Source organism: Phodopus roborovskii, unplaced genomic scaffold (assembly GCF_943737965.1).
Source record: "Phodopus roborovskii unplaced genomic scaffold, PHOROB, whole genome shotgun sequence".
Classification (NCBI taxonomy): domain Eukaryota; kingdom Metazoa; phylum Chordata; class Mammalia; order Rodentia; family Cricetidae; genus Phodopus; species Phodopus roborovskii.
The window spans coordinates 3,008,191-3,018,832 of record NW_026126481.1 but is presented as its reverse complement, the minus strand read 5'-3'; the positions used below and the strand labels follow the sequence as shown (position 1 = coordinate 3,018,832).

At 36.7% G+C, this 10,642-nt stretch overlaps 1 pseudogene; it reads left to right on the top strand.

The window, feature by feature from the left end:
- The first annotated feature begins 8,669 nt into the window (after positions 1-8,669).
- Positions 8,670-9,916, top strand: LOC127229037 (histone-binding protein RBBP4-like; annotated as a pseudogene).
- The last annotated feature ends 726 nt before the right edge of the window (positions 9,917-10,642 follow it).

The following is a 10,642-nucleotide window of genomic DNA, read 5'->3' as shown; positions in this document are numbered from 1 at the left end:
TAGTCTCAGGACAAGATGAAAGGGGGGGGGGCTCTTCCATCAATCGGGAAAGCAAAAACAACATAGGTGTTCTGGAGAGAGAACTTTCTACAGGGTTTTAGGTAACAGAAAAATTTCTACAAGGTCTATGCATAGTGGTGCATGCTGCACTGTGGTGACAGGCAGAGGCCAACCTGGGCTCCATAGTGAGACCTTGTCTCAAGCATACACACATACAAATTGTTAAATAGGGTGCTGGAGCCAACAGGAGGACTGCATTGGCCAGAAAGCTAGCAGTCCTGCAGAGAAGCTGTGCAGCCCTGCAGACCACCCCAATTTCCCCATGTCCTACCAGCTGCTCCTCATACCCCAGGGTGTCCTCTGCTGCTGCAGTCCTGCCTGAGTCCCTCTCTCTGCTGAAACGTGTCCATGCATGACCTTAGCAGAACTCTACAGCAAGGGAGTCTGGGACACCAAGTGTTCTGAGTTCTATCTTTCGTTTTTGCTGAGGAGCACAGAGAAAGGAAAGTGTGGCAGATTATACCATATTCCCATTCGTGCCCCTCAGCAATTGATTGGTTCCCCCTACATCTCTTAGATGTCATTTCTATGGCACTATTAGATTAGAAGGTGGGCTGGACCAGCCACAGGAGAAGGAAGCACAATAATAGGGGGATTTTTACTTGCCACTGTACCCCAGCACTTTGCATAGACATGCAAATAGCATTGAGTAGTCTGGTGATGCACACGCATGTATCCAACACTCAGGTGGGGGACAAGATGATTGGGAGTTCAAGGTTTCTGTGTGAAATTGCAGTGCCTAAGCCAGCCTGGGCTACAGAAGACTGTCTCAAACACACAAACATTGAGTAAATAATGTCTTAGTACATGCTTCTCTACCTAGCCTCCTCTGTTCCTCAGACATTCTAGTCTCAATGTTGACAGGACTAACTTATTCCTACAGAAATAATAGTATTAATGTGTAAACCAATGCTATGTTTGAGATAGAAGAAAAAGAAAAACTATTAAATATTCTTTTAATAAGAAGTATGTTAAGTTATGGTATGGTCCTAGAATGGAATATTATATGGTAAATTAAAGTGATAACAATAGAAAAAAAAGAAAACTAAAGGCCAATGTCCTTGATAAAAATAAAGAAAACAAAACAAGATTTCAAGATAATACATGAAAATCTAATAAAAAGCACATTGAAGACATCATGCACATTTATCCCCATGAATACAAGTATAGTTTTATATATGAAGTGAGTAAATATAAATAAGATCAAGGATTAAAATCTTATAGCCATCTCTGCAGATGAAAAATAAGAGTCTTTGATTAAATTTCAGGACCCATTAATGGTAAAAGTCTTGAATAAAATAGATGTGTAAACATTTTACTTCAACAGAATAAATTCTATATATAATAATCTCATAACCAAAATCACATTGAATACATTTACTAATATTATCTAAAATAATTCTTAAAAATTCTAATGAGTAATAAAACAAAACAATATGAAGTACAGAAACTAAAAAGGAAGATGCTAAATTATTTGTAAATATGTTTCTGAATTTACAAAACAGCACCACTAAAACACTATTTAAAGTGCAGCAAAGTTAAAATCAACATACAGAAACAATCACTTATTCCTTAGACAAATAATTATCACAGTGAAACTAAATCAGGAAAACAAAATAGAAGGGGACCTATTTGTAGAGACAGAGTAAAGATAGGATGAGAGAAGAGGACAAAAGTAGGTACATATTATCAAAAATTTTGTATGTATGTAAGAAATTGTGAAGATGAATACCATTAATTTTGTCTATAATATATTCTAATAATATAAAGAAAGGAAGACAGGAAGATGCAGTACTGCAGAGTCCAGTTCAGAAATGACATCCTGACATTAATGTGATTTTCAATAGCATCGTGACCAGAAGATCCTTGAGATTTGAGTGAGCAGGGGTAAGACCTTAATATTACAGTTAGTACAAAACTGACTACATCCAAACCTGTCATATGTCTGATTTTTCTATTGTGTTTTGTTTTGTTTTTCTTAATCTAATTTTAAGGACATCATACCCATCCATGAAACTCACAGCACTTGCAAGGTCTGGCTGTCAGTCTCTACATAAAATTGTAATGGCTTTCTGCATGTTTTTTGTGCTAGAAAGCCAGGATGCTCTACATACTGCAGCTGAGAGGATATGAGTGGTCAAGATATGAGTTGGTCAAGCTGAATCTTTGAAGCCACAGTGGCAGCAACTGAGCTCTAGTTCAGGAAGGATTTTAACACATGAGGTCTCATGACTCATATTTCCAGATATTTTATTTTGATTTCAAACTTTTTCTTGATGTTACAATTGCTCAAAATTGTTTGTAATTCATTTTACTTCCTTTATTGATATGTGTTCATGCTTTCTTTTATCTATTTTTATTAGTCTTCACTTTCTTGTTCCTTGACGTAGTTATCCTTGAATTTAGGAAAGGGGCCTCTTCTTAGAACATTTAGATCCCTTTAGATATCCCTGCCAGGAAAGAGTTAACATTTATCTTATTTTCGACACTTTTTTTTTATTTTTAGTGTAACACAAGTTACTAGGTTTTGATTGGAATAATATATATATATGTGTATATATATGCATATATGTAATAGTTATGTGTATAACATAGCTGTGACATAAATGTTATATTTAAAATATACAATATTATAAATATTTATAAGTATATATGATTACTTTAAATTGAGTCATTTTATTTGCATTTACAGATGCAACTGAAGTTTCATGTTCTCTCCGTTTATTTCTGGCTAAGATTTTATTACTTGTGCATCTTATCTTTTTATAAGTTTTCTAATAGTTTGATTTTTCTCTGACCCTTTTTAAACTGTTTCTTTTTTAAAGAAACCACCAAATTTTCTTTGTTGGCTCAACATTCTTCTGATTATTTATTTGACATAGTATTTAAAGTGGCTGAGATAACTATCATATAACATATTTTCACCTTAGTTTATTCACCATTTATCACATTTAACATTTTATTTGTTCTGTATTGCCTTTTCCAGCTTAACTTTCTTGCCAATTGTTTATTCCTTCCACACCTATACATTTCACAGCATTTCAATGTACTTTAATTTTGCTAGAAATCCTAATTAAGCCTCTATGACTCCACTACTTAGTCAAAGCAGATAGCTAGGGCTTTTATCTAAAACCTTTATTCTCACTCTGTCTCTCTTCCATAACTTCATCCAGTTAACAGCTTCAGAATGAGATTTCTGTTTAAGAGAGCAAGATAAGATCCAAAGCATGAATCCTCATCATGTTTATAAAGCATGTGTATACTGAAATATTAAAGCATCATCCTTTAAAAACACCCAGAAAATGTTGGTAGGGTGATAGATATGGGAGTTAACAGAAGCAGAAGCTGCTTGCAGGCCCTGAGCCTAAGGATTCAGCAAGCACTTGAGCAGGTATGTCCAGGAAACAGACTTCTCGACTTCTCATCCTTAATGAGCAGAAAGCACAAAGGCCAGCCCTATTTCTAAAAAAAAAAAAAAAAAAAAAAAAAAGGAATTGAAAATGTTAGCTGGTTGAAGAAGTAAGGTGAAAGTGTCTTTCTTCTCCAGGTAATGGGTAAAAATAGATTCATCTGTTAGAAATTAGAAACCCAAGAAGATACATCTACTGTAGAGTTCAAACTGGATAAAAAACCACCTGCAGTTTCCTTAAAATCCAGGCCCTGGTTCAGTAGGGCTCAAGATACTGCAGTTCCAACAAAGCTCACACTCATCAAGCAGCAAGTGTGGGTATGTATGACTTATGCCCAAGCTCTACTCTTAACAAATAGAGAATTAGCAAAAGGATGACTGTAAAAGCTTGTCTGCAGCATATAAAAGCAAACATCAAAAACATCAAACCACCTTCTGGGACTCAGTGGGCATCTCTTTTCTCTGACTTGAATTCAGAAGTAAAACAACAGATTATAGTAGAATATGACCAGCTGGTGTGTTAACATTCTATCCTTGCAACATTTTAACTGATATAGAAAAGGGATATTTTGAGTCACACCTTTGAAGGTTTAGTCTTTAACTGATTGGCCCTATGGCTTTTGTTGAGGCAAAACGTCACAGCAGCAGGGTATGACAAAAAGTGTTCACCACAAGATTGGGGAAAAAAGTTGAAGAAGAGGTAGAAATGGAAGGAGAAGGTTGGTGGTAATGAATAGATATCCATTGTCCCCTTAAAAGACATGTCCCATGACCAGATGACCCCCAACTATGCCCACTTTCTTAATGTTGCCACCACTTCCCAATATTGCTAACTTGGGTCCAAGCTATTAACACAATATCTTTGTAGACTAGTCGAGGTACAGACTTTGCAGTAGGCCTAACAATGACTGCTAAAACATGGAAAGCAAATCAAACTGAAGGATATAGTTGAGGAGCATTTGAAGGTACAGAGAGCTGAAAGAAGGAAAAGAAATATAAAGCAATAAAAAGATGATATGGTAAAAATAAAAAAGAGATACTTGCACTTAAAAGCCAATACAATTTCATAACATGACGCATAATCCTTCAAAGTATGGGCTTGATTTTGGGCGTGAGGTCCTGGTTCGACAGTCAATAATGAAGCTTCTTGTATGAGATTACCAAGAAAAATGAACATGGACATGAAAAGGGTTGTTCTTAAGAATGGATTTCCAGTGGTCTTTCACCCAGAGAGCTCAGTAACATATTTTGTAATATCTGTAACTAAAGTTACAGGATTGCTGACTTTGCTTTAAATCATCTGAAAGAAGGGGCCAAGAAATCAGTATTATACAAGGTCAAAAGTTGAGGCTGATCTGTGCTTAAAAATAAACCTAGAATAGAGGTCATAAAAGAGAGAAGACAGAAAGGAAAAGTAGTTTGATTTCTTGGAAAGTTGTTCATATTTCCCAAAGGTCAAAAGAAGGGGCTGTAGACAGAGAGGTTTTGTTGTTTTTAAGTATCAAGAGGTGTTTCAACTTTCCTTCTTCTTCTTCTTCTTCTCCTCCTCCTCCTCCTCCTCCTCCTCCTCCTTTTCCTTCTTCTCCTTCTCCGTCTCCTTCTCCTCCTTCTCCTCCTTCTCCTCCTTCTCCTTCTCCTTCTTCTCCTACTCTTCCTCCTCCTCCTTCCCTTTGTGCTTTGAAGTATTATATTTTTTTTTTACTTAATGAAATGTGAGTGGACCCTGAGGTCAATCACAAAATTCATTTACCCTGAAGATAAATTGCTATAACATTTTTAGTGAGTATGTGTTTCAGCTACGACCCAAAATATAATCTTGGATACATAATTGTCTATTTGTGATGTGTCATATAGCAGCATACTTTCTGGTTTTAAAGTATTTGTGTTTTGTACATTGTAATTTAAGATACATAACTATGTGCACAAAATCTGAGCTTGTTTTCCAAAGTATTTTTTCTTTGTGAAATAACACAAGCTATTACATGTGCTAGAAAAAAAAATTTAAAAATGGCTGACAGTTTAAATGATTGGTGCAGAATTTACTTCTTGTACATTAAGCATTCAGTGCACAAGACAGGTTAGTCCAGAATAACAGTATCCTGTGACTCCACATTCCATCTCCCTGGTCTATTTCCTAAGCAAGTATGCACTCAGCATTATTCAACATGCTTTCCTCTCAATTTGAACAATAACTTTCTCCATTCTAAGAGTGCACATGTACAGAACCAAGAACCTCTAAAAGGAAAGGGGATGCATTTTTTCAAACTCTTCCTTTACACTGTCAGAAACCACCACCACCCAGTTAGCATTTCCAGCATTAAGAGTTCCCTCAAATCATTCTATCCTACAGGAAATAGAGGCTATAGGATCTGCTGTGTATACATCTCTTTATGGCAATCACACTGCTTTTGCCAGATAAGTTGATTCATTTTGGGCTACTGGGAAAGTTCATATCTTGGAGCACACTTGGTTCTCTGATCATGTGACATAACCACTCATTTAAAAGAAGACAGCAATGGCTATTTGCTAGGATTCTAATATCTGTCCCATTGTGGGTACTAATGTAAGTAGGTTCAATTTCTAATTTCCCAATAATTTTATTTCAGCTATCTGCAGTGGAAGTTGTATACATGTAGCAATGAAAACAGAACCTAGAATACAACAGAAACAGACACACAGCTAAACACTGGCCCGGATGCCTGAAATCCAGTTGCAGAGAGGGAGGAATGATAAGGAAAGGAGTCAAGACCTGGCTACAGAAACCCACAGAGACAACTGACCTGAACAAGCAGGAGCTCATGGACCCCCAGACTGATATCTGGGAAACCAGTATAAGACTGACTCAGACCACCTGAACATGGGTCTCAGTTAGAAGGCTTGGACAGTCTAAGGGACCTCTGACAGTGGAACCAGGATATATCCCTGGTGCATGAAAGGATTTTGGAAGCACATTCCCCATGGAGGCATACCCCCTTAGCCTGGAGAAAGGAGGGAGGGCCTAGACCCTACTCCAAATGACTTGACAGATTTTGATGATCCCTCCTGGAAGGCATCATCCTTCCTGTGGAGTGGGTGGGGTATGGGACTTGGGGGGGGGGAATGAAAGGGAGTGAGAGGGAACTGGAATTAATACGTAAAATAAGAAAAAGTAATAATAAAAATAGAAAAGCAAACAAATAACTAGAAAAAAACTTGGATTTGAAAGATAGGCATATTTCTATGTAATGTCCCAACATTCCTTATGTTACTACTTAGGGAAGATTTCTATGTAATGATCTTGATAATACTCCAAAACAACGAACACCTCTACCTCTATATACTTTTCATCGATGAAAAGGAGTGAGTATATTTTAAAGTTCTCATTACAATGGCAATGTAGGAAATATGCCGTTTTAGAGCTATTTTAGAACAGATGTCAAAGTATAGATATGAGATTGCTTAAATCTTGGAACTCTCTATGTGTACATGTCTGTATGTGTATGTGTGTTTGTCGGTGTGTATATGCATGTGTGTCTGTGTTCACTCTAAAGATAATTCTTATATTTTTTTAGTGAAATTATGTCAAGCAAGCTGATGCTATCCAAATGATAATACTTGAGAGTGTATGTAACAAAAAAAAATGATTTCTGGTAGGAAATCATATGTCTTCTAAAGATAATCACTTCATTAAAATAAAGTGTCAAAGAAGATTTCCTGTCTTTGACTCCACATAATCTTAAGAGAAAATGTAATATTAGGAAACCTAAGTAATTTGATCCAGCAGAACACAGCTGGTCTAGCATTATTCTTTGACAGGACAGGTGATGAAGCCAGATTTGAAAACTAATGTGTTGTAAGTGTAAAACAATTATTTTAAAAATGATAATATTATTTTTTCTTAAAAAATGAGGAAGGAGAGAGAATGTGGTTTTATTCTGATTACAGCTTAATCACAAGTTTCTTTGCAAAGATTATGAAAACTCAGAGATGGAAAAATGCTTACACTATCCTAACTTGCCTGTTTGTGATATTAGTAACAATGCTAACTGTCCCTATCACTCTTCAGGTTGACACCATCACAGATCTCATGGAGGAATCACAGTTGTGCCTCCCAAATGCTGCATGAATAGATTAAAAATAAAAACTCGGACTCTCATCCTGACCTTAACATACCGTGCCCTTCATTCTCATGACAAACTTATAGTTGGCTAAATTCCATGCTTTATTGAGGTAAGTAGGGATTATTTTTTCATATCTAAGAGAGAATAAAACAGGTGGCTGTTCTTACCATAGCTGGGATATGTGTAGGCTGTAGATGGAATTCAAGCAGAGGATGCCACTCAAAATATGAGTTAGGATTTGGGGAAAACTACAGGATACCTACAAATGTGGCCAGTAGCCAAAGACATTTATGGAAACCTTGTAGTGGCTGTGCTTATAATCGACTTTGCCAAGGTTTTATAGGTTCAGCTCTGTGAACATAATGGAAGGAGAACAATTTTTTGTTTGTTTGTTTATTCAAATTTAGGCATTTTAAACTATTATAATATTCTAATAACAATAAATTATAAATTCATCCTTAATGTGTTCCCAAAAGAATGCAACAACCCTTTTTGAAATCCTCCCTGGCCATGCACTAATTTGGGGAGAAAATATCTCATCCATTAGATTTATCGCCTACTTTATAGTTTTAAAAAGCTGAAAAATGAAGGAGGAAGGCAAGGCGTTCTATACTCACTATCTTTGATCTTCACAACATCATGAAAAAGGGGGGAAAGAGAAGTTCAGATATTTAATCAGCTACCTCCATGTGACATAGTTAAAGAGTGATGAAGCCAAGATGAGAACTTCAGACCTCTCCAGTCTAAAGATCTTACAATGTCAAATTCAAAGCACAGGATGCTTGTCATAATACCATGATATCAGTAGTGTAACTGATACAATTAAGGAGAGCACACAACCAAGCAGATAAGAGCCAGAAAGGTGGTGCTAAGACAATGCAAGTAGAGTATTTTCTTATCAGAAGTAAATTTTCACACACTTCTATGCCTTCCCATTGCTTTTCTGCTCTCTTTTATTATTTAACTTCTTTCACATGTAACTTAATTTCCTTGTGGTATTATGAGCATGTAAGAAGATAATTACTCACCTACAGCTTGCCAGCCCCTCCTGCAACCCATGACCCTGGGATCCCCTAACCCATCCCAGCTTGCCTGCCACCATGGCTGACAAGGAAGCTGCTTTTGATGACACAGTAGAAGAACATGTGATCAAAGAGGTGTAAAAAATTACGGAAGTAAAACACTCCTTTTTTTATGACTTGGTGAAGACCCATGCCCTGGAGTGGCCAGGTTTAACTGCTCAGTGGCTGCAATATGTAACCAGGCCTGAAGGGAAAGATTTCAGTATTCACTGGCTTGTCCCAGCATATATCAGATAAACAAAACCACCAGTGGCCAGCTCCCTAATGATGATGCTCAATTTGGTCCATCACACTATGACAGTGAAAAAGAAGAATTTAGATGCTTTGGCTCTGTCAGTGGGAAAATTGAAATAGAAATCACAATCAACCATGAAGAAGTAAACAGAGCTCAGTACATGCCTTAGAGGCCTTGCATCATTGCAATAAAGACTCCATCCCCTGATGGGCTTGTTTTTGACTACACGAAGCATCCTTCTAAACCAGACCCTCCTGGAGAGTGCAAACCAGATTTGTGTTTCTGTGGACATCAGAAGGAAGATTACTGTCTTCCCTGAAATCGAGATCTTAGCAGATACTTACATAGTACTTCAGACGACCATAATACCTGCCTATGGGACATCAGTGAAGTTCCAAAAGAAGGATAAGTGATGGATGTAAAGACCTTTTTCACACTGTATACATCAATAACAGGTTGTGTCTTGGCATCTGCTCCATGAGTTTCAGTTTGGATCAGGTGCTGATGATCAAAAACCTATGATTTGTGATACTCGTTCAAACAATACTACCAAGCCAAGTCATTTGGTCGATGTTTACACTGCTGAAGTAAACAACCTGTCTTTCAATCCTTATAGTAAGTTCACTTTTGCTGCAGAATCAGCTGACAAGACTTGCCTTGTGAGATCTGAGAAATCTGAAACTCAAGTGGCATTCCTTTGGATCATGTAAGTATTTAATTCTAAGTTCAGTGGTCACCTCAAAATGAGACTATTTTGGTTTCTTGTGGCACTGACTGATCTTAAGCTGAATGTCTTGGATTTAAGTAGAATCAGAGAAGAACAGTCCCAGAAGCAGAAAATGATCCACCAGAGTTGTTTATTCATGGTCACATTGCCAAGATACCGTATATCTCCTGTAATCCCAATGAACTTTGGGTGATCTGTTCTGCACCAGAACACAATATCATGCAAGTGTGGCAGACCATAGAGAACAGGTATAATGATGAAGACCATAAAGGAAGTGTGGATTCAGAAGCACAAAGATCGTAGACATACTTGCACTTGTGATTTAGACTGGCCTTGTTTTCCTCTGAATCCTGAAATGGATTTAACACTGGTTTGAGACACAGACTTTGTTCAGCTATTTGTCTAAAGTAGACATCGTCAGCAATACTATTAGCCCAAACCATGGGTGTTTCCTAAATATTTACAAGGAGACTTAATTAAAAAAAAAAATACCCCACTGACTTATTTTCAATATTTTTAGTTAAAAAAAAAAAAAAACCCAAGGCTAAAGTAGCTTCAGAAACAGGTCATACTAGGTATGATTATTTTTCTTCTTAATCTATAAACAAGTTTTTCATATTCTCAAGTAAGAGGCTAGAGTGGATAACGAATAGAGCCAAATGGGGTAGGTGTCTGGTTCGTGAATATAAATATTGCAAGATGTTATTTTTATTCAGAAATTAAAGGCAACTCAAGTCATAGATTTTTAAGGCCCTCACACATATCTTTCCAAGATGCGCATTTTCCTATGTAAACCAGGCTCTTGTTTTCTTTAGCTAAGATTACACAGTCCTCCTTCCCCTTATATTTTTGCTCATTAGTATATTTATTGAGATGTTTCCATTTTATTCTTTACCTTTCTGTGAAATGATTTTTGTTGTGTGCATTTTGCTGTTGTTGTTTTGTTTTGTTTTTTTTTTTTTTTTTAACTTGGGATCACCAAGATGTAAGATGAATGTTTTTAACTGACACTTATACTGCTAGTGGGAT